Below are 27,694 nucleotides of genomic sequence, written 5' to 3'. Positions count from 1 at the left end.
GGAAGTGGGAGGAAGATATCACTATAGATTATCAACTGACTTCCCCCCAAATCTGGAGAAGTTCAGGCTGTCTGCCTGACCCTCCTTTGGTCAGTTGTTGGGCTTGTCTTTCCTTCTATGCTAACCTGGCTATGAGTTGAAGTTCAGGACAATTTGGAGAAAGAGAAATCTTCTTAGTAGATAACTTTCTACAAAGTCCCTATCTACTTTGTCTTCAGTTGAAACCAGAGAGATTTAGAGGTTCACTGGAAGGTAGTGAATGTCCTGAGAGATCCTCCATCTCAGAGGACCTCTTCTCATACCCTCCACACCAGAAAAGAGCTGAGCAGAAGTGAATGGATAGTTGGGAATTCTCTCAGCTCCTCTTTTCCTTCCTGGAATCTTGAGACTTATTTTCCCTTCCTCTGCTTGTTCTATTCCTTTGCCTTTCTGGATATGATGTTTTTCTTCTTTTGCAACTTCTCTCTTACAACTCCCCCCTTTTTTATCTTGTGCAGATTTGTCACCCTCACAATTGCACCAACTTTGAATAAGTTACTTATCTTAGTTTCTTAGTACTAAATTTCTATCTATCTAAATTCTATATCCTACATCCCCCCTCCCAAAATAAAAAAAAAAAAATCTCTCAACCCTTAACTATGTTTTACTCTATATACTATGATATACTATACTATGATAGGGTTTCTGGGAAGAGATTCAGGGTAAGTGTGTTTTGTTAGAAATGTTGATTCAATTCAGGAACATGTATTTGGACTAACAATGTCCTATAACAATATGCAACAATGTTAACTATATAGTAAAAATCTCTTAATAATTTATAGTTATGGTAATATTTTTATAACTCCCTATGTTATGCTACATTTTCATAACTTCTCTAACTATTACAACTTCTTTAATATTCAAGATATTTAAATATCCTATATTATGCTAATTCCATTCTTTCCCTATCACTGGCTGTCTAATCTTGAACTTCCTTTTTCAACCCTCTCTCTTCTCTTTCCCTGATCAAAGTTGTGTTAAGATTGCTAGTTGATTCCTAACCTATGTTAGTATGTTAGTGCTCAAAAATTTACATTATGTGCACGTATGTTTACTGTCATTAAATTAATGCATATATAATACATATAACATATGTACATGAGTTCTGCTTTGTAGTCAACAAGACAGAAAAGTTTTTTCTAGTTCTATTCTGCCTGTTTGAGTCTTGTTGCAAGAACTTTATTTACAAGTACATACATTTTTCATTAACATGGGTCTTGCTTATATATGACAAGACCTCTAAATCAGTGTGTTTTATGGTTATGTTGTGTGGCATGTACATACTTAACCCCTATAGATGGATTCTCTTCCCATGTTGACTGATGCTTCTATCTTCTCTTTTTATTTCAGGTTTATGTGTGTGTGTTGCATGCATGTTGTTAATGTGAAGTTAATATGTATGGCACTTCATCTTATGTGACATGTTCCTTGAAGTTCCTTTTTTCCTACATAGTTCCTAGGTTACAGTTCTTTCTTGTGTTCTTTTTCTCCATTTTAAAGTCTATAATGTCCTGGAAGGATTCTTTATTTCTCTGTTCCAGCTGTCTTCATCTGTTCAGGAAACATATTTCACTGTCCTCTCACCTTGATTGTAGCCTTCTTTCTCCTTGCACTGGAACATGCATGTGTGTAAGATTTGTTGCTATTGTTTGAGTGTGTGTACGAATGGTTGATATTTTATGAGTGCAAGTAGGAGTGGTTAAGACTGTGATAATGTGGGTGAAAATTCGTGTGTAGAGTTTTTCTTGTTTGTTTTAGGATTTTTAAAATATATGTAATGTTTTATGTTTCCTAGAACTTGTTTGAGAGTGAGGGGTGGAGAGTTAGATCGATATAGAGGAAGATTAATGGATTTTTCTGCTTCTTGGATTACAATCAGTCTATCTTCCATCATCATTCATATTTCAGCATCACTTTGTTCAGGGCTGTACATAGCTTGTGTTTCCTTACTCCTGTCAATTTCTCTCCAGGTCTGTACCTCTTGTGTATGATCTAGGGCATTTTCTGATCCAATTTCTTCTGGATAAGTTGGGTAAAAGTACTGTTTGATGTGAGAAGCATGGTACCACGGTTCTTTCCCTATGATTTTGATTGAGGTGGGCATTATGAATGCAACTTGGAATGGTTCTTTCCATTTTGGATCCATTACTGTGCTTCTTGTGAAGTTTTTCACATAAATCATATCTCTGGTGTTGATGTTGTGTAGTAAAAAGTCTCATGATACCCTTTGCACCATTAAGCCTAAATTACTTGGTTCTTTGTCAGATAAGTGTGCAACTGGCATTCTCCTCCCTAAATGGAAATGTAAGATGACTTTGTGGTCCTTCCATGCCAGAGAGACTGTCCAAACAGTAATTCATATGCAGATATATGCAAATCTACCCTGCACTTTGTCCTTAGGTGGAATAGTGCAAGTGGGAGAACTTTTGTCCCGTTAAGGTGTGTTTGTGCACATAGTTTTCCCACTGCAGTTTTAAGTTCTCTATTCAATCTTTCCACTTGTCCCAAACTGCCTGGATGGTAAATCACATGTAGATTTTCCTTTACTCCCAGATTCTAATAGATGTCTTGTAAGATTTTAGATATAAAGTGAGTTCCTTTATCAGAATCTATGCTGTCTGGAATGCTGTATCTGGGGATGATCTCTTTCAGGAGTGTATTGACTACAAATGCTGTGTTATTCTTCTTGGCTGGATATCCTTCTGTCCACTGGGTTAATCTGTCCATGATCACTAGAGGATACTTATATCCTTTGTCACTAGGTATGTTGATGTAATCTATCTGATAGCATTCAAAGGATATGAACAACTCCCTACTTTCACTCAATTAGAAAAAAAAAAAGTTGTGTTTTCTACCTGTGCCCTCAGAATATTAAATATAGACAAATAAAAAAAGATAACAACTTGTCTTGGAAGTATTTATTGTATTTACTACATGAAAAAAGATGAGAAATGTCAATAATACTAATAACAAAAGATGAGATTTATAGTATTAATTGAGAATTACAAAAGATTTCATAAACAGTAGGCCTTTGTTTTCTGTGACCAATATGTTCCAAGATCCTTCATCAGTTGAAAATTATACTTAATAGTGAACCCCATAATTTTATAAGTATTTCTTATGGAAATATACTTGGGCACATTTTTACTTTTCTTAGACTTATCAGAGCTACCAGAATTATTATTCTTGTACTATGGGGCCTTTAATAATAAATAGCATTAATGGAACAGAGAGAATTAGTGTTCTGATTTGGACAAAACTGGTTAAAAGTGAGAGTTCTAGACAAGATCGATGTGGGAAATAATATTTTGTATAAAACTATGTAATGACTCATACATCTCTCAGAACAAAAGTCAGCATGATTAGGCGAACTGCTATAAGACTTTATGCCACTTGGGGAATGATACATACTTAGCATGGAATCAATATCTCTTAAAATATTTTCTGCCTTTATGTTTTAAATTCTGAATTTGCAAATATTAAGTTCACATAAAATGAAGACTTAATATATCATTTCATCCTCACAACAACTCCTTGAGGTAAGTGCTTTTACTAATCCACATTCAACACATAAGAACACTTACCAGAGAACATAGGTCACTTGCCCAGAGTCACATAGCAGACCTTGAAGTGGTATTAAAACTGATTTTCCTAAATAAAACATAAATCCTCTGTCCATTGCAGTACGCACTTGCTTACCAGAATATAGTCATGGTAAAACCAAGTAAGAATTTTCATTTAAGGTCAGGCATATTTTGCTGACTCATAGCCACACTATAAAACCAGCAATTGTATAAAATTCTTGCTAACAGGTTCATCTCCAATTTGGGGAGCAGGAAATATTCATATTACTACTTCATGTCATAATGTTAGGAGGAAACTATTGCTTATGTTAATTTAGTCTGGAAGATTTAAATAACAAATAAGTAGGGGGAAGGGTTTAGAATAAATGTAATCAACTAAAAGACAAGTTATTCAGTAATCAAATCATAATGGAGTGAGTTGTGTAATGACCCAGAAAAGATGAAAAATTTTGGACAGTCATACCCATTAAGCATGACAAATGGAGAAAGAGTAAGCAAAGGGCTTCAACTTGGCCTACTTTTCTAGCTGGAGAGGTAGGAATTTTCATCAACTGGTATCCCAGTAAGAAATTCTGGAAATATGTCTGCTTCAGATTCTCAAATCTGAGTTTTCTATAAGTTTCCAGTAAAAATGTGAGTACAACCTTTTCTTAGAATACCAAGGATAGCTCCATTCAGCCTTACTACAAATACTGCCCCATGAGCTATATTATACATGTCAGTCCTTTTCTTCTAACCCTGCTGCAGCTATGAGTCTGTTGTTCTACTGTACCTTAATCAATAGGAATGTATTTTTGCAGCTGATGGCACATCAGGCAGACTAGATATCTTTGATTAATCCCCTCCTGGTAAGTTTAAGTGATAGAAAACCCCCTGAGGACTCCGATTTGCTCTCCTTCTTTGCAGAGATCAGAGACAAATAGTTCCTCCCAATGTTATTCTTGTCTTGTGTAAAGAGGATTTGTAGAAGGAAGTCCCTGGCGTAAACAGTATTGAAAAATTGTTCTAAAGGATTAAAGCCCCTTTAATGATGTGACCCCAGGAGTGTGTCTTCTAGCAGCCTGCATTGATGTAACTGAGTGTAGGCCTCTTGTAATAAGACTCTACAGCAGCAAAAAAAAAAATTGGAGGCCATATAAAAAAGGCTCTCTTCAGTATTTTGATATCAATATAAAAAGTCATGGTCTGTATATTAAAAGATACAAAAATTTATTGATCAATTGTGTATAAAATATGGAAAATATATTTTATTGGTTATGAGTACATTTCAAACTATTTATATGTGTCTAAAACTAAGATGAAGAGGTACTATAATATAGTTATGAGAAAATGATATCTCTGAAAACTTTAATTAACTAACTAATCTATTATTTTGAGGTTAAGGTCAAAAGATCATCCTTTATTCACAAACTTCAATATTACCTAGTGTCACTTGTAGTGTGATAAACAGAGTTTTGGCACAATTGTCAAATTAATCTCTCCAGCTCAGAAAATCATTAGTGACAATCCAACACAGGATACCCTTTTTCTGGCATCACTTGGAAAATAAAACTAGCATCTGCATCTTAAGCAGAGATTCAATGAACACCTGTCCAGTGGTCTCAGAAATTCCCAAAAGATTATAAACCTATCTCTGCTGATACTTCCCTCTGACTTGCTCAGCAGGTGAAAATCAAAGAGAATTGAGTATTTGTATAACTTATATAGCATATGACAGACACATTTGCCAGAGATGACATTGCCAATATATTAGCCTGGTACTTGAGGATCATAAAGTATTTACTAAGCTTATATATTATGCTCCGGGTATTGTGATAGGCAGTAAGATGCAAAGATAAAATAATTTTTAAAAGTCTCCACATTCAAGAGCTTAAAGTTTATGATATCAACAACTTTACTGGAAGAACAAGTTGATGAGAGGGAGGGAATATTGGTCCTTGAATTATAAAGAATGACTTCATATAATCTGAGAATATACTGGGTAAGTAACCAGTCCTTCTATTAATATTTGTCCTTCATAGGAAAAACCTGAAGCTTTATAATGAAAAGTTTTTGCTGGTTGCCCAGAATTCATAGAACATGAATGAGAGTATGGTAAATATATTTCATAAATAGTAACAATGACTCATAACTACAGATCATTCATTCAATGTTGAAATTCATTGAATCCCATGGGGGAGGGAAGAGACCGTAGAAGTCATAAAGTTCAAGTCATATCTGAAGGGTAGTTTCATCAGAAAATATTAAGACATTTCTTGAAGACTTTTAGGGACTAAAATGTGTGAACTCCACTACTTCTCAAGTGTGACAAGGAAATCACTTTAAAAGACTGATATATATATTAATTTAAGGTCGCCAAGGAATTCAGCTATGTAATTCCTAAATGAAAACTCAAATCAGCCGTCAGCCTTTTATAGAGTTTAATTACAAACAGGAGGAAGAAAGGAATTAGAGATAGAGATAGAGAGAGAGAGAGCGAAAGGGGAAAGAAGGGAATAGGGCTTAAATACCCCCTCTGTTTAGGCTGGGCCAAAAGGCCCAAGCCCTTAGATAGCTGGGGCAAAGAAAAGAGATCAGTCCCTATTACTCATGTGACCAAAATGGATAAACAGTCTCAAAGGCCCCCACCTTCAGCTTCCTTCAGAGCAAGCTTCTCAGAGCACACTCCAACCACTCAGACAAACTCCTCAACCACCACCCTGAGTCTTCAGACCCCTCTCTCTTTAAGGAAACCATCCAAGTTCCCTCCCCTCAGTTCTCACATCTACCAATCACTGTCCATGATTTTCCCTGTGCCAATGGTGGCTCTAGCTTAACCCAGGACCTCCCAGAGGTCTCTGGCTTTGCACATGTCTGTTGAAGGTCATATTTTCAAATAATTAAATCTTTGATCCTTTGCCACAGCCCTTCCTAAATCCTGTTAACCTGAGTAGGGTAGAGATTGGAATAATTAAATTTTGATCTATGCTGCAGCCCTTACTCAATCCTGTTAGGACTGAGTAGGGTGGAGATTGATTCCAAGTATCTCCATTGTATCAATTCTAAAATCAATCATGACTCAAAGAAATTCCTGTTGTATGCTTAAGCATAGGTCAAAGCCCTTTCCTTTGTTCAGCAAAAGGTTTCTGTCCTAAAGTAATCTTAAGAAGGGAGGAGGAGGAACCTCCTATGCCAATGGGGTTCACATTCCAATAGACTATCAGTAAGAAATTTTCCAAGTATGAAATTTCCCAATGGTGAAATTTCCAACATTTATAAGTCTAAGGAATTTTAAGGTTTACACAAGGCAACTTATTCCACTTTTAAACAGGACTAATTAATATTTCAGTTAATATAAAAAATGTGTTTTTCCATGTCCCACCATTGTTTTTCATGTTATGCTCTATGTAGCCATGCAGAATATGATGAATTCTTATTATTTTAAACCCTTACCTTCCATCTTGGAAATTATACTGTGTATTGGTTCCAAGGCAGAAGAGTGGTAAGGGATAGGCAATAGCGGTTAAGTGACTTAGCCAGGGTCACATAACTGGGAAGTGTCTAAGGCCAGATTTGAACCCAGGTCCTCCCATATCCATGCCTGTCTTTCAATCCACTGAGCTACCCAGCTGCCCCCCCTTATTATTTATATATGAAAATACTTAAAATAATTTTGAAAAATATATATTTTGTCTCAAATCATCTCTTTTCTGGCATATATATTTCCAAATATTCATATAAAGGATTAACTTATGTTGTTGGTGTAGCAAGTTGGGAAGTCAGGAAAGAGGTTATGACTATATAAACAGATCTGATAATATGCATGGATGTGATAATAATAGAATACATGGGAGATAATGTGATAAAGGAAATATTATAGAAGAGAAACAGGCCCAGGATAGAGCCTTGGAGGACAATCCAAAGGTATTAGGGATAACTTGGCAGAAATTTTAGCTAAGGAAACTGCAGGAGTGATTCATTGAATAGAATGGAGAACTAGGAAAGAATAATGTCATGGAACTCTAGAGTGAAGATAGTTTAAAAGAGAAGTGAGAGATTAAATGCATCAAAAAGTTAAAGGTTGAAGATCAAGAAAGGGCCATTAGATTTGGCTATTAAAATATCAGTGTTAACATAGAGAGAGTAGTTTTAGTTGAATAATGAGATTATATGCCAACCTGCAGTTAAGAGAGAGGAAATACAGTGGAGGTACTAACTGTAGATGGCCTTTTCAACCAGGTTAGATATGAAAAGGACAGAGGCCAATAGTAGAGATGGACAAAGCCCTGAACTTTCTCACCCATGTGAAATATTGTCCTCTATTTTTAGACAGTCAGTACTCTCTCTAGATTGGAACTATTTTCTCATTTGAGTTTCTGGAGCCACTTAGGACATTGGTAGTAATTAATAAATTTTCAAGAAATTACGACAATGACATCACACTGCTAGACCCAGAGTCCTAAGGGAAACAGCAGATCTTTGCTTCTCCTGGAAGAGCCCATAACAAAGTTAAATGGAAAAGCTTTTAAATTATCTTTTTTTGGCACCTTTAGGTGTCTCATAGTTCCATACACTTTAAGTGGCATCAATTTTTATCTGGCTTTTTATGGTCCCTTTGCTACTTGTGTGTGTATGTGTTTTTAAATCTCCCCAGCTGCAATATATTTTCAGAATGACAGCACCATCCCCTGGATGGCAATTACTTTTTGCTTGGGTCTATGTAATAAGTAGCTCTCATAAGTTCAAACTAGAGTTTCAGTAAAAAATAGAGAACCTTCTACTCCTGGGTCTTTTTCTGAATATCTGCCCATATAGCTGTCTGATCTGCTATTCTGAGATTTTTTTGTTTTTTTGCCCTTTTATTTGCCAGTTTGATTTTAATTCTGGACCCTTTCTTCAATTTCCTTGGCATACATAACTTCATCTACCAACATAGATTGCCAACTATTTTTTAACTTATACTCTTAGAAGGTTGCCTGAACATTGAGAAGCTAAGTCACTTTCCCAAGGACATTTAGCTTAACTGTGTGAAAGGTAGGACTTGTTTCAAATCTTTTTGACTGAAATATCTGTTATATTAGGCTATATTTTTCAAATTTATTATTGTTATTATATTAAAAAAAACCTTCCTTCTCTCTTTAGAAATGATTCAAGGGAGAAGAGCAGTAAGGACTATGTAATTGGGGTTAAATGACTTGTCCAAGATCACACAACTAAAAACTGTTTGAGATGAGATTTGAACCCATGGCCTCCTGTCTCTAGGTGTGACTCTCTCTCTCCACAGAAACACCAAAATGCCCCAAATATATCATTAATTTCATATTTATATAACACTGTTAAAGTTCATAAGAAATTTTATGTATATCATTTTATTTCTCATTTAACTAACAAAATCTCTCTAAAACTCATTGTGATATTAATTATATTATTTTACCATTTAAAATGAGGAAACTAGTTTTCAGAGATCTAAATGGTCTTGTCCAGGACCACAAGGATAAAAGATGATGGAGAACTGTTCCTGTCCACCAAATCCCCTCTATATTGCAAGAATGCTCACTGCTTCTTTGGTATATTTCATCATTCATGAGTATACTTACGTTTGTATATGTGATGGCAAAATATGTAGATGAGGAGTCCCAGGAGAATACATAAGACTCTCCAGGAAAACATTCCATTTAACAACTTTTACTGAATTTTCATTATGTTTCATTAGCAGCACTGTTTACTATTTATTCAGACTATGTCACCTCCATTTCTCCTGATACTCATTTTTAAAAATAGTTTATGCTTTGTAATTGGATCCTATAGACTAGACATTCTAAAATTAATTGTGTCACTTAAGATATATATGGAAGCTTAAATACTTTGAGGTAGTAATATAATTACTTGTAAGTTTACCTGTAGTCTCTAGCAAGAAGTGATGAAGAAATTGAATCAAGGCTAGGAGCATTTGCTTGTGAATGGAAAAGGAAAATGAAAGCAGAATCTAGTTAGATGATTTTTAAGACTCTCAGTCCACTTCATTGGAAATATATGAAGTGTGTTCTGAGTTTGTGCCTCTTTGGAAAGAATAAGATCTTAAATGGATCAAAGTTAAAATCAAGATCCCCAATTTTAAGTGTTGGAAGTAAAACTTAATTTAAGGGTTAGAATTGGAAATTTGTTGTTTTTTTTTATGAAAAGAGAAGTGGACTTGTAGGTCAGGTAAGTGGCACAGTGGATGGAATGCCAGGCTAAAATAAAAAATTTGGCTATGTTTATATTTGACCTTAGACACTTCCTACCTCTGTGGCCCTGGGCAAATCACTTGACCTTGTTTACCTCAGTTCATCATTCAGAAAATGATCTAGAAAAGCAAATGCAAAGCACCCTAATATCTTTGCCAAGTAAAAGTCAAATGGGGTCACAAAGAATTGTACACAACAATAACAAAAATGGGCTCAATCAAAAGAAATCTTTATTCAAACTCTAATTCTGATGTTTTGTTGTTTTGACTATGGAAAAGTAATTTCATTTCTCTCATCCTCAATTGTCTAATCTCTAGGTAGTAGTAGTAGTGTAGTAGTAGGAGGAGGAGTGACATCGCATTAGATAGCTAGTGATTTAAAGTTTTTGAATAAATGACCAAAACATTTATTAATCAATTACTATGTTCATAGCACCCTACTAATCATTTAAGAGGTAAAGGAAAAACATTCTGAATTCTTGACAAACTCACTTTAAGGAAGGAAAGAATAGACATCAGTGCAAGCATTCATGAGATGGTGGCTAGTGTTTCTGAGCTTTGTAATATGCTTATATTCAAGAATCATTCTAGGCTAGGTCGACAGGGACACTTTGGAAGTAAGCTTTGGAAGAACTCAAAACACAATTCAAAAAATAATTAAGAGGGGCTGAAGACAATTGGGAAAAGAACATAAAAAGCAAAATAAGTCATCTGGAAACAGAGGTACATGAACTAAAACAAGAACATAGTGTATTGAAAGCCAAAATCAACCAGCTTGAAAACAAGGAAAAGAAAGTTAAAGATGACCTCAAAAGAAAAACAGAACAGAAGGATATGACCAAGGATGAAATTCAGTGTCTAAAAATTAGAATCAAACAACTAGAAACAAATGACTTCACAAGCTAGCGAGAATCTATAAACAAAATCAAAAGAATGAAAAATTGAGTAAAATACGAAACACTTCATTGATAAAATTACAGACCTGGAAATATATCCAGAAGAGACAATTTAATAATTTTGGACTACCAGAAAATCATGAAAAAAAGAAAAAAATCTTGACATCATTCTATGGGAATTATTCAAGAAAACTACCCCAACATTCTTGAACAAGAGGGAAAAGATGAGATTGAAAGAATTCATAGATCTCCTCCAATTATTAAGTCACCAATTCGAAAAGTACAGGAATATTATAGACAAATTCAAAAACTACCAGACCAAGGAAAAGATACTACAAGTTGCTAAGCAGAAACCATTCAGATATCATGAAACCACAGTTAGGATAACATAGGACCTGGCTGCATCCAAACTGAAGGACTGGAAGACATGGAATATGATATGCTAGAAAACAAGGCAACTGGGTCTACAACCAAGAATCAACTACCCAGAAAAATTGACTATATTCTTGTAGAGGGAGGTATGGTCATTTAATAAAATAGAAAACTTCCAAGCATTTATAAAAAATGACCTGACTTAAACAGAAAATTTGATACCCAAACACAGAACTCAAGAAAATCACCAAAAGGCAATTAAGAAAGGGAAAAAGAACAGACAAAAACAACAAACCAATTGTTTTAAGGGACCCAATAAGTTCAAAAGATTTGTATTCCTATAAGAAAATATGATATTGCTAACATTTAAAAATTGTCATTATCATCATGGTAGCTAGAAGAAGTATACTTAAAGGGGGAGAAGACCAATATAATGAAAGAGTGAAAGAGATTGGAGTCAGTCTCCAAGAAGAATTTAATCATTACAGTGGGAAAGGTAAGAAAGATTTAAATGGAAGCAAAACTCCAAATTCAATTATCATCATATCAACATCATCATTGTTGTCATCATCATCAACATCATCATCAACATTATCATCATCAAAAATGCCATCATCAACATCATGAACAATGTCAACATCATCGATATAATCATAAATTTCAACAACATCATCAACAACATTAGAAACATCAATGCCATCATCAACAACATCATCAATATCATCAAAGTCATCATCAGTATTTAACTACCCATCTTTTTCTGGTCTAGGAAAGATTTTGCTGGGTGGCCTAACCTAATAGCATACTATGCAGAGTACTGAATGAGAGACAAAGGCTTGAGTGCCCTTTTTATCCTTTGGGGGTAAAAAGAAAACCTGCTTTTTCCTGGACTCAGTTTCCTCATTTATGTATGAGTGAAGCTTACCTGGATTCTTCATTAATTTTATCAATTAAATCAAAGAATCCAGGTGTAAACAAGAAAAATAATTGTTTCTACATGTAACTGAAATAAATATTTTAAAAGAAAAAATGACTCTATTTGATAAACTTGCTGAGAAAACTAGACAGTAGTTTACTAGAAAAAAAAAACATAGGCCAAAATCTTTCAAAATATATTGACAACATTAAAATGAGTATATGATTTAGACATTAGAATTAATATAAGATAATTAGAAGAATATGGAATAGTTTACCTGTCAGATTTATGGATAAAAGAATTTGTGACCAAACAGGACAGAAATTAGATGTAAAATTGATAATTAAAAGTTTTTCCACAAAGAAAACCACTCAGTCAACATTAGAAGGAAAGTAGGAAACTAGGGGGAGATGTTAAATCATTTCTCTCTCATTTCTTAAACATATAGAAAACTAAGTTAAATTTTTCAGAATAATAGTTGTCCTCCAAATGATAAATGGTTAAAGGATATGAACAGGCAGTTTTCAGAAGAAATCTAAACTATGTATAGCCAAGAAAATTGCACTAAATCACTATTGATTAGAGAAATAAATATTAAAACAACTCTGAAGTACCACTTCATCTCTATCATATTGCTTAATATGACAGAAAGGGAAAGTGACAAATCTTGGAGGGGAAGTAGAAAAAGAGATACTAATGCATTTGGTGGAGTTATGATCTGATCCAAACCTTCTGAAAAGCAATATGGAACTATCACCAAAAAGTTGTAAAATTTTATATAATCATTAATCTAACAATACCACTATTAGGGCTGTATGCCAAAGGAATAAAAAAAATAAATGGATTAATATATACAAGAATGTTCATTGCAGTTCCTTTTGTGGTAATAAAGAATTGGAAATTGAAAGGATGACCATCAACTGGGGAATGGGTGAACAAGTTGCAGTATATATGTTTGTGATAGTATACTATTGTGCTGTAAGAAATTATGAAAAAATATGATTTGACAAGTATATTTACTATAATCTAGTATATATTTATAACAAATTATATGTAATATATCAATTTCATATTATACATTATATTATGTTATATCTTTTTAATTAATTGTAACCAAAAAGGAAGTGGGGATGATAGTTAAGGAAAAACATGGGAACACTTACATGAATTTCTGAAAAGTGAAATGAGCAGAATCGAGAGAATATTAAACCCAGTAACAGCAATATTGTGCAATGATCAACTGTAAATGAGAGGTAATCTCAGGAAATTCTGATAAATTTATGATTGATGAAAAATGTAATACACCTTCAGAGAAATAACTTTTAGAGTCTGAATGTAGAATCAAACATACTTTTTTACTTTATTATTCTTGAATTTTTGTTTTCATTTTCTTTTGCTATAAGGCATATATAGAAATTTTTTGTATGACTATGCTTCTATAATCTATATTAAAGTGCTTTCTTTCTAAAGGAGTGGGGAGGGAAAGTAAGGAGAGAATTTGGAACTCAAATTTAAAAAGAAATGTTAAAAATGTTTTAAAGTGTAATTGAATTTTTTAATTTAAAATTTAAAAGCCAGTCTGATTCCTGTTACTTTTTGAGTAAGATGATGTTCTTGAAATACATTGGCTAAACAATTTAACAATTGAGGTATGAACAACTTGTCTTTGAAATACATCCCCATTGTCCTGATTCAGGTAATGGTATATATTACTCCATATTACTCAACTGACTAGAACTATATGTGGAACAAAATTATTCTAGATAATGCATCCAATAGTACTGGTAGTGTAATGTCACCTCTGAGGCTTATGTGATATGTGGGGTAAGTAAATAGTCTGAGTTCAAAATTTGCCACTCAGAACTTTAAAGGTTTCATCTCCAAGTGTATTTTCATGGACCCAATCATCCAACCCATCAGTTTGTTTGTTACCACTTCATAGCAAATACTTTCTATGGTACTTATTTCCTCTTGTTCAAAAACAAAATAATAAAAGTTGGCAAGTGACACTGAATCTATCATAACTAGTATGTACAAAATAAGAGGACCTGGAAAATTAATCTTAAGGATCAGAAATCATTATCTTAGGTTCTCAGTCCATACTATGAGCAGTTCCCCTTTCTGAGTAGAATTCTAATTCCCCCTTGTTATGAAATGATTTCCTTGTGGACAAGCTTGGAGAACATGTGAATACCTTATCTTTGGCCATGATGTCTTCCAAGATTCAATATGAACACCTTGCCAGAAAAATGTGGAGTCAACAACCAATTATACTCAAAATAATTCATCACAGAAATAAATAATCAATTATTTTTTTAAAGTCTTACCTTCTGTCTTAGAATCATTATTATCAGTTCTAAGGCAGAAGAGCAGCAAGAAGTAGGTCATTGAAGTTAAGTGATTTGCCCAGGGTTATAGAACTAGGAAGTATCTGAGGCCAGATTTGAACCAGAACTTCTCCAGGCCTAGCATTTTATCTACAGAGTCATCTAACAGCTTCTAAGTCTTCTAAAAATGGTCTATTAGAATATATGAATCTCCTGCTATGTCTTAACTTAAGGTATAAGGGGAGTTTACATGTTCTGGAATGCTTTGTTTATATAGATAAAGCCAGAAAATGTGTCATTAGTTCTCTTATATCAAAGGCATTTTCAAATAAATATATTTGAACTTCTGAATTTATATCACTTTTCCCTATATATATGTATATATATGATTTTCTGATGAAGTAAGCTTTTTTTCTCAAGAGGAAGAGTATTTTACAAATTGAACCAAGACCCTCTTTGGCACAGTCTGTTGAACCAATGACAGAATATAAAGTTCCCAAACTTACTTCCAATGAGAAGAAACTTGCCTCCTGAATTACCTGCTGAAGTCAACTTACTCCACTTGGGAACATTATTAATGCTAAGAAGCTTTTATTTTTCCTTAAATGGAGCTAAAATAGATCATTATAGTCTTTAAACATTGTCCTTAATTCACATCTATAGAGCAAGTTAGAACAGTGTTTATCACATGTCAACCCTTTTCATACTTTGAGGAGAGCTATGATGTTTTCTCTTTGGTATAAACATCTTTAAACAAATTCTCATATGACAGATCCAAAATCTTTGACCATGCTAGTTAACTTCAACTGGATATTCTTCAGCTTACTACCTTTCTAAAATGTTGCACTAATAATAAGATCCAATAATTTTACATACTACATCCTATACCTTAATTTGTCTTGAATTTCCCACTTATTGCCCATAGTGAATATGTTGCCCTTTCTTTGACATCTTGATTCCATAGTTAATCTTTTCAATAAGTTACTATCTTCCATTCCCAACCATTAGCTGTGTTTTTAAATAGGCTTTTAATCATATTTCTCCCATTACATGTAGATACATTTTTAATAATCATTTTCTGATATCTTGGGATATGTGTTCTCTCCCTCCCATGTATCTTCCTTCAGATGACATGTAATATGATATGTTGTACATGTGCTATCATGCTGATACATATTTTCTTGTGCATCATTTGAAAGAAGTCACTTATCTCTTAGATGAAATACCACTTATGAAAGAAATTAAATGAAAAATTATTCATTTCAATCATCATTCAGATACCATTAGGCCTTCCTATGATAGTGGATTGCTTTTTTCTTTGTGATTCCGTTGGCATTTTCTTGGATCCTTGCACTGTTAATAATAGTTGTCATTCATAATTAATTCTCATGTATTATTATTGTTACTGAATACAGTTTTCTCCTGGTTCTATGTACTTCATATAAATCTTTACATTTTTTGTGATCATTCTGTTCATCATTTCTTATGATACAATAGTATTCCATTATAATCATATACCACAACTTGTTCAACCATTCCTTAATTGGTGGGCATTTTTTAAGTTTCCAGTTCTTTCTAACCACAAAAAGGGCTGTTATAAATATTTTTGAACAATTAGTTCTTTCCTCTCTATCCTTGATTTCTTTGGAATGCAGATATAACAGTGGTATTGCTGAGTCAAAGGGTATGCATGGTTTTAAGGTCCTTTGGTCATGGCTTTAAGATGTTGTCAAGAACAGTTGTAACCACTAGCTATGTTGTAGCTCTTTCATTATTCTTTTACCCTTAGAAAACTAAAAATGTCTTCTTTCTCCACTCATATGAGTGGAGAAAGTCATGAAATTATAATGATATAGTTCACCAAAATTTTATATTACTTATTGTAATGTTAACTATATTTATTACCATATTTATGCAGTTATCCTTTTACTCTTATCTTAGTCTACTATCCTTGCCAAGGAAACTGTTCTAAATCTCTTCTATCCATTTTATAGTGTGGTAAAATAATGTAGAAATTAACCTCTCTCCAAGAATCTTCAGTCCCCTCAACAATGTTGACTAATGACTGGCCCAGACCTAAGTCTTGAACAACAGGTAATTTATTGGGGTCTAGGAAGGGAAGAGATATTAGGGATATCAGGTAGGGAAGTAGGTAAATGAGGAAGCCCTATGGTTACCCCTTCTGTCACACTGACCCTCCAAAGTCTAGGGGTTCAAGGCTTCTCAGCCTTGATCCCCCTTTCTTGCCAAGTGCCTTTAACCCCTACTCTTAAACTGACTAATTTTGAATATAGAAGTCTAGGGACAAGTAAAGGAGAGAGAGAGACAGAGTGAAAAGGGGTCTGTGGAAGTCTCTCTTCAAAAACTCCCAATTCACAGCCCCACTGAGGACTTTAAACTGTTGTTACAAAGGGTTTGGTTGGAGGCATTCAGGGGTTCAGGAAGGACAGTTAATCTCCAAGGAGATAGGTTTCTCCTCAGCTTCTGGGAATCCACCTCACTCCTCTCCTTCCCCAAGCCATAAGTGACTTGTCTGTTGGATCTCACAACCTCTGTTCATTCCTTAGAACTCTTGATTTTTTCTTTCCCTTCCCCAGTGCTTCCTTCAGCAGGTCCCTTCCAGAGATGATGTCTTGTCTATATAAAATCTTTCTTATCTTATCTTACACAGATACAAAGCTTCTCAAAAGGACAAAAATCAAAATCAGATAAGTGAAGGGACTCTGCCTTAGACCACATCCTTGAAGGTAGACATTTTGGGGGCATTTCCATGCTATGTGGTGGTAAAACTAGATCAACTCAAACACAAGCTGATCATCCTTGTCCAACAACACCTACTGTGAAAGAGTAAGAGAGAGGGCCAGGGCAATCTCTAAATGTTCAGGGATTGGCTGAGGGCACCACAGACTTACCCCTAAAGGGAGCACAGGGCCTTGGCAGCAAGACTTGGGAACTGAGGTTGGGAAACGTGAAGCATGGAGAATGGATGAGACATGGGCAGATGTGGGCTGGCCAAGGCACACACAATGGAGACTAGAAAAATAGCCTCAGGGCAAAACTCTTTAAAGCCCACTATACTAAGAATTGACTGCCCACCTCACTCAGACTTTGGACTGGTAAGCCAAGATAATACAAAGAAAAAAATGAGCATAGCCATGGCCACCATCATGAAGAAACCAAAATCCACAAGTCCCAAAAGAAAAAAAAAAACTCCAACAGAAAAAACCTTTGACCCTAGATAACTTTTATGGTGAAAAAGAGCATAGTACAGAAACAACAGCAGAGTGACAAACAAGAAAATACATTAAACTCTCCCTTCTTCCAAAATGGAAATTAGTCACAAGCTCTCAAAGAGCTCAAAATGGAGTTCAAGAACCAAATAAGAAAGATAGAAGAAAAATGGGAAAAGCTGGGGAAAGAAATGAAATTCATTCAAAAAAGAAAATATATGTTGAAAAGACAGAATCTTCCATTTGGAAAAAGAAGCACAGATATCACATGAAGGAATAAGCAAATTAGAGACCAGAATTGACCTGTTGGAAGCCATGAAAAGCAGAATAGATCAATACATCAAGGAAAACAAAAGATCATAGATGAAAACCAGTCTTTAAAGACTAGAATTGGGCAAATAGAAGCAAATGATCTCACAAGACAACAAGAATTAATAAAGCAAAATAAAAAGAATGAAAAATAGAAGGAAATATAAAATATCTCACTGACAAGATAACAAACTTGGAAAATGGGTCCAGGATAGACAATTTGAGACTTGTTGATCAAACTGAAAACCTGGTGAAAAAGAGAAGCCTTGATATCATATTACAAGAAATTATCCAAGAAAATTGCCCTGATATTCTTGAACAAGAGGGCAATAGACATTGAAAGAGTTCATAGATCACCTTCTACATTAAATCCACAAAAGACAACCCCCAGGAATTGAATTCCTAAATTCAAGAGCTTTCAAGCTAAGCAGAAAATATTGTGAGAAAGAGACAATTCAAGCATTTTGGAGCCCCAAGTAGGATTATGCAGGATTTGGCAGCCTCCATATAAAGGGGCCACAAGGTTTGGAATATAATATTCTGAAAAGAAAGAGAATGGGGTCTACAACCAAGGATCACCTACCTATCAAAAATGACTATATCCAGGGGAAATTATGGACATTTAACATAATAAATTATTTTCAAGGATTCCTTAAGAAGAGACAAGAATTAAGTGGAAATTTTGATGACTAAATACAAAATTAAAGAGAAACATGATGTGAATTTTAAAAATATTCCACCCTAATCAGACTGTACTTTAGAAGATCTGATTAAGCTATTTCCTTATCAATATGAATAGAGATACTTGGACTAACAGAATCAGATCTTGGGAACTCTACATTTCTCCACCCTGCTTAGTTTAACAAGATTATGAAGGTCTGTACCAAACTCAAGGATTAAGTATCTGAGAAAAACGGCCTTCAACAGATATGTGCAGAAAAAGGGGACAGACCCCTGGGCTGTCCTAGTCAAGCTAAGCTACCATTGGTATAGATTAGACACAGTAAAGTGATGTAAAACCATCTATATACTGGCTCTCTTCACCCTCTTTCCCTGGAAAGGAGACTCTGGCTGGCAGCATGCTAGGCGTTCCAACATCTTGGAGTGGTGGCAGTTATTTGTCTGGGTTTGTCAGTGAGTTTGCCCTTGAGATGATTCAGGTTCGGGCATCTTGGCTGAGCCCTTTGGAGTTCAGGCAGATTCTTTTTCTCCTTACTCTTCAAAACAACCTTACTTTCTATATCTCCTAATCTTCCCACCCAGTACTAGCCAGGCAGGAGAAATCCTACTCTTTTTCCTTCTTTCTTCTTCTTAATCTCCTCCACTATATCAATTAAGCCATCATAAATTTCCAGTTGACTTGGGTATTTTATTATTTGGGATTTTCCCTGGTGACCAATTAAACTTTAGGTTTCAAGTCACCACACTAAAATTATCCTTTCCAGTGAAAAAATAAACAATAAAGAGAGAAAAAAAATTAAGGCTTTGGTAAGGTTAAATTCTATATATTCCAATATGGAAAAATGATATTTTTAAATCAGAAAAAATGTTGTCATTATCATAGTAGATAGAAGAATTATTCATAGTCAGAGGTTGGTTTACAAAGAAGTTTAAGATGATGTGAAAAAGAGGGGGGGGGAGAAGAAGATGGTACCAAGAGACACTAGAAGGAATAAGAAAAATTAGATAAAGTATGCAACATAAAGAGGCACATGGGAGGGGAAGAGGAAGAATACTATTATATGGAGAAGAAGAGAGTGGTAACAGGTAATACTTAAACCTTACTCTCAATGGAATCAATTCTGAGAGGGAAGAGCAGCTAGATCTATTAGGATATAGAATTATACCTTACTCTACAGGAAAGTTTAGAGGGAAAAACCAAAGGAGGGAGTGGAGTAGGGAGTATAAAAATGGAAGGGAAAGGAGGGGGGAGGTAATTTACTAGACCTTAAAGAAAAATAAGAGGGTAATGAGAAGGGAAGGGGAGGGAAGGGACATTTAAAAAGTGTGGTGAATAAGGGTACTGTTTAGAATAAAAACACTAGTATAGAAGGAAATAAGGAAAGAAGAAAGGGCAGGACTAAATGAGGATATCAAAATGATGGATATTACACAGATGGTAATCATAACTCTGAATGTGAATGGGATGAAGTCACCCATAAAATGAAATCAAATAAGAGAGTGGATAAGAAACCAAAATTCTACTATATGGAATCTAAAGGAAACACACATGAGGCAGGTAGACACACACTGGGTAAGGGTAAGATGCTGGAGCAAAATTTGTTTGGCATCAACTGAGAAAAAAAGGGAGAAGTCACAATCATGGTATTTGACAGAGCCAAAGTAAAAATAGATCTGATCAAAGGAGATAGGGAAATTAATTACATCTTGAAAAAAGGCAGTATAGACAATGAAGAAATAGCAATACTCAACATGTATGCATGAAATGGTATAGAATCCAGATTTGAAAGGAGAAATTATTGGAGCTTAAAGAGGAAATAGACAGTAAAACCATATTAGTGGAGACCTAAACATTCCTCTATCAGATCTAGATAAATTAAACAAAAATAAATAATAAAAGAGTAAGAGATGTGAATGAAATCTTAGAAAAATTAGAGTTAATAGATTCATGGAGAAAAAAATGGGGAAAAAAGGAATATATCTTCTTTTCAGCAGCATGTGGTACATTCACAAAGATTGGGCATGTACTAGGGCATAAAACATTGCAAACAAATGCAAAATGCAGAAATAATAAATGCAACCTTTTCAGATCATAATGCAATAAAAATAATAATTAGTAAGGGTAAATGGAGAGGTAAATCAAAAATTAAATGGAAATTAAATAATATGATCCTCCAAAATTGGTTGATTAAAGAACAAATTATAGAAACCAATTGTTTCATTGAAGAGAATGACAATGAGTAAATATCATATTAAAATCTTTGGTACATAGCTAAAGCAGGACTCAGGGAGAAATTTGTGTCCTTGTGCATATATCAACAAATCAGAGAGGGAAGAGGTCAATTAATATGGCATGCAAATAAAAATAAACCTAGAAAAATCCCCAGATAACAACTAAATTGGAAATCCTAAAAATCAAAGGAGAAATTAATAAAATTGAAAGTAAAAGAATTTTTGGGCTAATAAATAAGAGTAGCATCTGGTACTTTGAAAAAAACAAATAAAATAGATAAAGTCCTGGTTACTCTAATAAGAAAAGGAAAGAAGAAAGTCAAATTAACAGTATCAAAGATGAAAAGTGTGATCTAACCTCTAACAAATAGGAAAGTAAGATAATAATTAAGAACTATTTTGCCCAATTACATGGCAATAAATATGACAATCTAGGAGAAATGAATGAATATTTACAAATATATAAATTGCCTAGATTAACAGAAGTGGAAAGTAGAATAATAAAATAATCACGTCATAAAAAGAAATTTAAATAACCATCACAGAACTCCTTAAAAAATCCCCAGAAGCAGATTGAATGACAAGTGAATTCTATCCAACATTTAAAGAACAACTATTCTTAGTACTCCACAAATAATTTGACAAAATAAACAAAGGAGTTTTACCAAATTCCTTTTATGACACAAATACAGTACTGATTCCAAAATAAGGCAGACAAAATAAGAGAAAGAAAACTACAGACAAATATTGTTAATGAACATAGATGCAAAAATTTTAAATAGACTGCAGCAAGTTATCACAAAGATTATTCACTATGATCAAAAGGGATTTATACCAGGAATGCAATGATGGTTTAATATTAGGAAATCCATTCACATAATTGACCATATCAACAAGCAAATCAACAGAAATCACATGATTATCTCAATAGATTCAGGAAAATCCTTTGACAAAATACAAAATCCATTCCCATTATCACCTTTATTATTTACCATTTTACTAGAAACACTAGCAGTAGCAATTAGAAAAAAAAAGAAATTGAAGTTTTTAAATAGTCTATTTTAATGAAGTGACTAAGCTATCACTCTTTGCAGATGATATGAAGGTCTTCTTAAAGAATTCTAGAGAATCAACTAAAAAGCTAGTGGAAATAATCAACGAAGTTGCAGGATACAAAATAAACCCACATAAATCATCAACATTTATGTATATTTTCAACACATCTCAGAAACAACAGTTAGAAAGAGAAATTCCATTTAAAATCAGCCTTAGGTAATATAAAATACTTGGGAATCTAACTGCCAAGACAAATATAAGGATTATATGAACCCAATTATAAAACACTTTGGTATTGACTAAGAGACAGAATGGAGGTTCAATGGAACAGACTTGGGGTAAATGTCCTCAACAAGACAGTATATGATAAACCCATATTTTCTATTATATCTTTATTTTTCTCCTCTACCTCACATTTTGAAACATGACTAATATGGATGTATGTTTGCATGATTATACATATCTGTAAACATTTGTAGTTCTCTTGATTTCTCAATGCATTAAGGAGGGGACAAGGAGAAAACTTCAAACAGAAAATAAAATAAAACTGAATTTTTAAAGGTATTGATATCTTATAGCACATGAATTACTTAACAATGCTAAATTTCATGTTTCTCAATATTCAGACTTTTCAATCTTTGTCAAGAATAAGACAAAGTTGGTCATCAACTCCTGAAAACATTCTTCTCATACTTATATCACTATTGTCTGTTTACTAATTTACCAGTCTCCTTAATACTCTAATCCTATTTTTACCAGAATATCTGTCCTTGGCCTTTCTATTTTACTTATGCAGTTTTTCTTGTTGACTCTATCAGCTGCCATGTGTTCAAAAATTACCTTTACCTCAATGTTTCTCTTATCAATATATTTACTAAGTTATTTCCTGTGCTCTAGTCCCTCGTGTTCAATTCCCTGACATCTGTAAGTTCTACTAAAGCATTAGTTTTAGTTTCAAAACTTGGAATCATCTTCTAATTTCCTCCATCTCTTCTTTCTTCCTAATTCCCCTATTTTTGTTGAGATTTGGATTCTCCTTTCCAGCCACCCAGATTTAATGCTTTGCCCATCTTTTATTATCCTCCTTTTTAACATTCAAATTCTCCATAAAATGTATGGCTTCTCAAGACTCACAAAACAACTACATTTACTCTAGTTCTCATCCCTTCTTGCCTAGATTATTTAAATGACTCCTTATTTTACTGTGTACTATTGTTCTTCTTCAATCTAGGTGACAAAAGAGCATTCCTAAGACACAGACAGCCATGTCACTTAACTGATCAAAAATCTTTGGTGGTTCCCATACTTCCTAAAAAGAAAGAAATCCTTAACCTGATTCTTAGAGACCTTTATAATGTGCCTCTTATTTACTTTTTTTTTTCCCTTGAACACCTCCCCTCTCAGTACACTCTAAATACCAAAAAGAACTATTCCTCTTACTTCCAATAATTTGATTTCCTAGTTCTTTCACTTTTCATTCACATGCATAGTCCCAAATCCTAGTTCTAATGTGTTTTTTCCTATTTGAACTCTTCATAAACAAATTTTATTTAATGTTTAACTCAGGTACCACTTCTATTAATTCCTTCTTATTTTTCCCATTAGTAATTGCTCTATTTGTACTCAAATTTACATAGCACATTTATCTAAATTCCTCATTTGCCCTGCTGTGTTACCTGTGCATTATTACACAGGATATTATTATCCTTAGACTTTCCTTTGCAAATGTTCTCTTTGATCCTACCTTCCAAGTAAATTATAAATTTTTTCGAGGGTAAGGGCTTAGTTGTGTTAATACTTATAAAATTAATGTTGTTATGCCTTTGATTAAAGCACACCTAGGTGTAGTGAACCATATGATCAAATCATTGATAAGGAAAATAAATGATTAAGTTCCTGAAAGCATGTTCTCTTGTTCTAATAAGTAAGGTCTCTAATAATAAGATGGATGGTGTGAGAATAAACTTCAATCTTAGAGGTATCCACTGCCCCACTAGATCTATTCCCCTCTTAGTCACAGAAGATGCCAAAGATACATATTGTTTGAGAAGATTTGTAATGTTGTAGCAGCCACAGTTAAATTGCTGAAAAGTAAGAAGTCTTTGGAAAATGGAATCTATTCTGAATATATCAAGCTAAGGAGTAATGATTTGCAAGACATTCTTTCTCAGAGAGTATCTCATATTACCTCAAGGGTGGACAGCTCTTTTGAGCTAGATAACACTGAGAATGATTTTGCCTACATATATAATAGGAGGAATCTTGAAAATTTGGGCAACTCTCACTCCATTACTCTTCCCTCCTATGTATAAAAAAACTGTCACATGAATCAGACACTCATCCCTTGAAAATGCAGAGATTTCCCCTAGTAATGAACAGCCTGGTTTACTTGCTGTCTTTTCAAGTACTGGTCATATGCATGCTGTCTGGGAAAAAATAAATTAAAGAATTTTAAGTTTCTGGTTGCAATAAATATGTGTTAACCAAAAGGCATTCAATGAAGTAAAAATGACAACCCATTTGAACACATTACCTAGTAGTAGTAAAAACCCAGAACATATTAACTTTATCAGAGATATAAACATCAGAAACAGAACTGAAATAAAAATGTTCACAGAATCATGCCTAATTGGCTTCCACAAAGGAATATAGTCACATTTGACAGTCTCTCCAAAACTAGTCACAGAATCCTTGGAAATACCATGGTCTTGACTGTATAATCAGAATTCTGATTGATGGAAACATGCCCACATATTCCAGAACTCCAACAAAAGCTGCCAGAGCTGTGGCTGGAACTGAAGTTGATAATTTTAAAGATATTCCTTGGTAAGAATGAATTGGAAGCAAAAGCATTATTCATGAGTATCAGTTTAAGTAGTAGAATTGAATAAGTATTAGAAAAAGGATGTAAGTGAAAGTCTTTCTAAGCAAGCAATTCTAGGCATCTTTAACAAAAAAAAAAAAGGAAGCTGTGATCAATGAAAAGCCATTTAGTAAATGGAGAAGACTTTGATTAAAAGATAAAGAATTTGTTTGGTAATGAAGAATTATAAGTATCTGGTATTTTTTAATTTAATATTTAATTAAATTAAAAGTTAAAATTTAAAAAGTTAAATTCTTTTAAGAGTAAAAGTGTCAAAATGCCTTTATAACTTGACAATGTTTTGCTTCATAATATACATAAAGATCCAGGAACACAGTAATTATTCCAAAAAGAGAATACACTTTAAATCAATAGCAACTGGGTAGCTAAATGGATTGAAAGCCAGGCCTAACTAGAAACCAGAGGTCACAAGTTCAAATATAGCCTCAGACATTTGTTAGCTGTGTGACCCTGGGCAAGTCATTTAATAACCATTTCCTAGCCCTTACCCTTCTTCTGCCTTGGAACCAATGTATATTACTGATTCTAAGGCAGAAGTTAAGTGTTTTAAATAAATAAACAAATAGTCCTTCCCAAACCCAACTGGCTATTCCTTGATATTGGATCATGTATTCTTAAAGAGTGAGTAATCTGTCCCTTGCTGCTCTACTTAACACAGCTATGTCCTAGAAAAATCAGATCTAGTATTAGACTTGGAATGAGGAGAAAGGGTGATACTGACAGTCACAATTAAAGAAAAAGTTATTGTTATTCTGTCATGTCCAACTCTACATGAAACAGTGTACCATAAAATGCAAATATTGTCCATGAACTTTCCTAGGAAAAAATACTAGAGAGGTTTGTCACTTCCATTTCCATTGGATTAAAACAAACGGAGGTTAAATTAATTGGTCAGGATCATGCAGCAAATTTGTGTCTGAGGCCAGATTTGAACTCAAGTCTTCCTGACTACATATCTAGCAATCTATCAACTGTCATTTAGTTCCCTCCAAGGAGGCCTGACATAGAGACAACTCTGAGTATTTGTTTGATTCACTCATGAAGAAAAAGAAAATAGTTGTTTACTTTAACATGAACACCAAGGAAATGAAAAATAAGGTAAAAGTAATTCCTGTAAGTATCTTTAGTTTTTTCTCATTCTTTATTGCATATTTAAACCATTCCATCTAAAATCTCCAGGAAAAGTTGCAATAATTGCAGATTATATACCCCTTCCCAAGTATAATGGTTCATGGGTTTGTGACTTAGAGTAATTTATCCAACTCACAGGCCTAGCTCAGGGTTCAACAAAATCCAGAGAGGATGTAGCCCTCCTAAAGGAGTGGTCAGGTTATTCCCTATTTTCACTATATCACAAAACAAGGGCATATGACTGGGGGAAAGCACTTAACAAAGCAGAAATGTGGATCTCCTGTTAAAATGATAACAATAAGGAATAGGATATCTAGTTATTTTCTTCCCCACAAAAAAGAAATGCTTAAAAAGCAAGTCTAAGAAACAGGTATTAAAATACTTATAATATTAAGTTATATAATCCATGTCTTCTATTATTCTCTCACAGGAGGTTCATTATTAAAACAATAAATCATGAAACATTTTGGGACTGTGTGAGTAAGATCCATCTCAGACCTGTAGCATCTGAAAAACTCCTTCAAAGTTCATATGTCTGGCAAGACAGGAATGCATGATTTGTCTTGACATTGGTGTTCTTCTTCAAAGATGTGCTCTCCTATTTCGAGGAATTGTCTCCCCGAATTACCACTGATACCAACTGAGTGCCTGGTTACTCAGTAAGTTCTAACTCTTGAGGTAGCTACCAGGTTTGAATAATCTATTTCTCCAGATTTCTCTATAGTTCTCTGTATTCCAGTAAGTATGCCAAGTAGAAGACATGACTTGGGCCTTGACACCTGATTATAACCTCATATAGGTAAATGTATGATCTTTTGGCCACCGTTATTGAAAAGAAGAGGAAAAATATGTTCCCTCCATCCCAATTAGTCAAATAAGGAAACCCAAAGAATCTGAATCCCCTTAACAGATAGGAGGAGACAATGCAAGAGATCTGAACCACATCTTGTGAAATCTACAGAAAGGGCACAATTCTTGGCTCTGTGGTGTATACCCTTTTACTTAGTACCCAGGTTTGTTTGGGTTATTTTGGGGGGGAGGGGACAGAACATGTACTCTAAGAAAACCAGGCATCTTTATAGAGTTGTGCATCTCTTTATAAAAGGATTCACTAGAAGTTCTGGGTAAACATGGCTGCAATCTAGACGCAAATCACTTCCTCTACCCTGGCACCAAAAGAAATAGACTACCTCAAAAGAGAATAAAAATCATCCTTGGAAGAATGGAGGGACTCTCCAGAAAGCCACAGCAATGATGTGCGTTTGAACATTTCCACACTATAAGAAGGAGGAAAAGCTTGCATAAAAACATGAACTGAGCTGTCCTCCCCCACCTCCCCCACAGAACCAGAGTAGGGGCCAGTACACTCACTGGAGACAGGGAGTGAGTGAGGGAGGTCTCTGTCTGAGGGGGAACACTAGGATCCTTGGAATCTAATGAGGACTGCCAGGGAACTACCCCTCAGGGCAGTTTCACTGGAGAACCCTGTGCACTGGAGGACGTGCACAGACCACGGGGGCTCTTGCAAACTGCGAACACTGTGGAAACCCTAGAAAATGTACAAACTGCCTGAGGCCAAAGCTCCGCTCTTTGCTGAAGTGAGGTGGGGGGGGGGCATACCAGGGTCCTGGGAAACTGACAGGAGCTACCAGGGAACTACCCCTCAGAGTGGTAATACAGGAGACTCCTGTGCACAGGAGAGAAGATACCACAGAGCACAGGGGCCAGCCAGCTCACTAACAAACCTCAGAGTAGGGGAAGAACCAGCCTAAGGCAAAAAACATTGACACTTAAATCCACAGAAAACCCACCCATAAAACCCAGACTTCTGA

The sequence above is a fragment of the Monodelphis domestica genome, chromosome 5 (genome assembly GCF_027887165.1).
Source record: "Monodelphis domestica isolate mMonDom1 chromosome 5, mMonDom1.pri, whole genome shotgun sequence".
In the NCBI taxonomy this organism is placed as follows: Eukaryota; Metazoa; Chordata; class Mammalia; order Didelphimorphia; family Didelphidae; genus Monodelphis; species Monodelphis domestica.
Note: the sequence above shows the minus strand (reverse complement) of the source record.